Below are 4,098 nucleotides of genomic sequence, written 5' to 3' on the forward strand. Positions count from 1 at the left end.
CCCCAAATAGCATGCTTCCAAATCCATGTGTAGTTCCCTGCCTGCTATGTTTCCAATCAGATAATTTTGGCCACCAAAATTTCTGGTTATTTAGATCGCACTTTTTGGTGGGACAATGCAGAAAAGGTGTGTTTTGATGCTCCCAATATAAAGGGTCAGGCTTTTCTCATAATGATTCAGGGAGATAAAATTTCTTTTAGAATGTTTACCACTTTGGCTTGCTTTTGTAATGAACCAAGATGAATGATGTTTGCAAAACTGAAGCTTCAACTACAATGCTAGGTTCTTAGATGTTATGAAGTTTCAAGTGTTCTACTGCTATCTATTTCCTACTCGCTCCACTTCTTTTGTAAGGCATATTTTGATTTGATCAGTTAATGCTTTGAATAATAATTACTCTATTAATAGTTGCTGCATGTGAATAAGTTAATATTGGATTCATTTCTTTGGGGAGCTAAGCCATGTATTTGCAATTTTAGTATTAGTTAACATAAAATAGAGAAATGTCTGGTAGCTTCGTAGGTAGTTACTCCATTAGTAGGTGGTGCATGTGAATAAGTTAATATTGGATTCATTTCTTTGGGGAGCTAAGCCATGTATTTGCAATTTCAGTAACATAGTTAGTGTAAAATAGATAAATTTCTGGTAGCTTTGTAGGCATTGAAGAAAAAACAATAAATCCCTTGCTAAATATACCAAGGTGATGTCCACATATAGCCTTGGCTTTGTTTGTAAAGAAGCGAGTAGACATTCTACTTTTGTGTAAGTTAAAGATATGCTTTGATGTATTTCTTCAGTGAACAACACCGGATTTTCGTATGAGTTGCCTATTTATATTTTGATATTTACATAATGCATTCACCAAGTAAATCAGGAAGTATGCATCTATACTGGAAAGGAAGCGCTCAAATGTGATGTGCATCAAATACTTAGGTCAATCAGTGCCTTTTTTTGTTGCCCTCAGTGTATTTTAGTTATGATTTTGCATCCCGACGTGTTTGACAATCTAGGTACATTAATTATGCTCGTGGTCATGGTATGTCTGATTGTAGGTGCTCTAAAATGACCTATACTTAGCATTTTTTCCTCCAAATGACTTAATATGCTTAGCTAGCTCTAAAATGACTTACGAAATGCCATATTTTAGCTCCGAAATGACTTCATATGCTTAGCTAGTTCCAAAATGACATAATAAACTTATTAGTTCCAAAATGACCTTACTTAGCATTTTTTACACCAAAATGACTTAGTATGCTTAGTTAGCTCAAAAATGACATAATAACCATACTTAGCTCCAAAATGACCTATTTTACAGATATAAGTTGCATCATAATAATCTTCACATTTTAGTTGCATCATAATAATCTTCTTCTTCTAGTCTTCTTCTTCTAACTTTCTTCTTTCCCATTTTGTAGATTTGCTTCAGATCACGGAAGCTTGGGTTGATGGAGTGCTTGTCTTTAGTTTTTGTTTTGACTTTGTGAAACTTGCTACCTATGATGAAACTATGTAATATTGATGAAACTATGTATATGTATGGATGAAACTTGCTACTATTGGTAACATGTGTTGGATATGTGTTCGATATATATGTGTTCATGACTATTGGTAATATGTGTTGAATATGCTATATTGGTCATATAAATATATTTGTGTTTGATTTTCTGTGAAAATGAATTGATATAAGAAAAAACAAAATTAAATGGGGCAACTTTGCCATCCGCCAGCAGATGGCAAAGAGGCCACGTGTCATCTACATGTAAAATTTGTGCTGGCCTATTTGGGCCCTTTGCCATCTGCCAGCAGATGGCAAAGCTCTTTGCCATCTGCTAGCAGACGGCAAAGAGCCTGAAGCCTTTGCCATCTGCTGGCAGACGGCAAAGTATGCTGTTAGCCTTCTAACGGGGCTAACCCCGTTAAGAGGCTTTGCCATCTGCCAGCTGATGGCAAAGGCATAGGCTCTTTGCCATCAGCCAGCAGACGGCAAAGAAGCGTTTGCCGGCAGGGTTTCAGACAAACGGTTTGCCATCTGCTGGCAGATGGCAAAGCCTTTGCCATCCGCCGACCATGCCTTTGCCATCTGCCATGGCAGATGGCAAAGTGCCAGATTCCAGTAGTGATGGCCAAAGAAAGTTCATCCCTACAAAATCATATAGTTTGGTCGTGCTCCATTTTTGTCACACAAGAATGCTCTCATCATACACAACCCCGATGACAAGCCAAGCAATTGTTTCATACTTTAGTAATTTCAAACTTTTTTCAACTTTCACGCAATACATGAGCGTGAGCCATGGATATAGCACTATGGGTGGAATAGAATATAATGATGGGGGTTATGTGGAGAAGACAAAAAAGGAGAAAGTCTCACATTGACGTGGCTAATCAACGGGCTAGGGAGATGCCCATCAATTGATGTCAATGCAAGGAGTAGGGATTGCCATGCAACAGATGCACTAGAGCTATAAATGTAAGAAAGCTCAACAAAAGAAACTAAGTGGGTGTGCATCCAACTTGCTTGCTCACGAAGACCTAAGGAATTTGAAGAAGCCCATTGTTGGAATATACAAGCCAAGTTTTATAATGAAAAATTCCCACTAGTATATGAAAGTGACAAAACAAGATACTCTCTATCATAAAGATCATGGTGCTACTTTGAAGCACAAGTGTGGAAAAAGGATAGTAGCATTGTCCTTTTTATTTCTTTTTATTTCTTTTTTTGGGCCTTTATTTTTTTATTTGGTCTTTCTCTTTTCTTTATTTGGGGCAATGCTCTATTAATGATGATCATCATACTTCTATTTATTTACAACTCAATGATTACAACTCGATACTAGAACAAAATATGACTCTATATGAATGCCTCCGGCGGTGTAACGGGATGGGTAATGAATCAAGAGTGACATGTATGAAATAATATGCATGGTGGCTTTGCCACAAATACGATGTCAACTACATGATCATGCAAGGCAATATGACAATGATGAAGCGCGTCATAATAAATAGAACGGTGGAAAGTTGCATGGCAATATATCTCAGAATGACTATGGAAATGCCATAATAGGTAGGTATGGTGGCTGTTTTGAGGAAGATATAAGGAGGTTTATGTGTGATAGAGTGTATCAAATCACGGGGTTTGGATGCACCGGCGAAGTTTGCACCAACTCTCAAGGTGAGAAAGGGCAATGCACGGTACTGAAGAGGCTAGCAATGATGGAAGGGTGAGAATGCATATAATCCATGGACTCAACATTAGTCATAAAGAACTCACATACTTATTGCGAAAATCTACAAGTCATCAAAAACCAAGCACTACGCGCATGCTCCTAGGGGGATAAATTGGTAGGAAAAGACCATCGCTCGTCCCCGACCGCCACTCATAAGGATGACAATCAAAGAACACCTCATGTTTCAAATTTGTTACACAACGTTTACCATACGTACATGCTACAGGACTTGCAAACTTCAACACAAGTATTTCTCAAATTCACAACTACTCAACTAGCACAACTTTAATATCACTATTTCCATATCTCAAAACAATCATCAAGTATCAAACTTCTCTTAGTATTCAATGCACTTATATGAAAGTTTTTATTATATCCATCTTGGATGCCTATCATATTAGGACTAATTTTATAGCCAACACAAATTACCACGCTGTTATAAAAGACTCTAAAAATAATATAAGTGAAGAATGAGAGATCAATAATTTCTATAAAATAAAACCACCACCGTGCTCTAAAAGATATAAGTGAAGCACTAGAGCGAAATTATTTAGCTCAAAAGATATAAGTGAAGCACATAGAGTATTCTAATAATTTTCGATTAATGTGTGTCTCTGCCAAAAGGTGTGTACAACAAGGATGATTGTGGTGAACTAAAAATCAAAGACTCAAATCATACAAGACGCTCCAAGCAAAACACATATCATGTGGTGAATAAAATTATATCAAGTAAAGTTACCGATGGACGAAGACAAAAGAGGGGATGCCTTCCGGGGCATCCCCAAGCTTAGGCTTTTGGTTGTCCTTGGATTTTACCTTGGGGTGCCTTGGGAATCCCCAAGCTTAGGCTCTTGCCACTTCTTGTTCCATAATC

At 37.4% G+C, this 4,098-nt stretch overlaps 1 long non-coding RNA gene across 1 annotated transcript in view; it reads left to right on the top strand.

Annotated features, from left to right (window-relative positions):
• Positions 1–1,458, top strand: part of LOC123116756 (uncharacterized) — a 2,786-nt gene extending 1,328 nt beyond the window's left edge. Inside the window, exon 3 of the long non-coding RNA XR_006457173.1 lies at positions 1,416–1,458. This is a non-coding gene — a long non-coding RNA (uncharacterized lncRNA). The remainder of the gene's footprint in view (positions 1–1,415) is intronic.
• Positions 1,459–4,098: the final 2,640 nt, after the last annotated feature.

Source organism: Triticum aestivum, chromosome 5B (genome assembly GCF_018294505.1).
Source record: "Triticum aestivum cultivar Chinese Spring chromosome 5B, IWGSC CS RefSeq v2.1, whole genome shotgun sequence".
Taxonomy (NCBI): Eukaryota; Viridiplantae; Streptophyta; class Magnoliopsida; order Poales; family Poaceae; genus Triticum; species Triticum aestivum.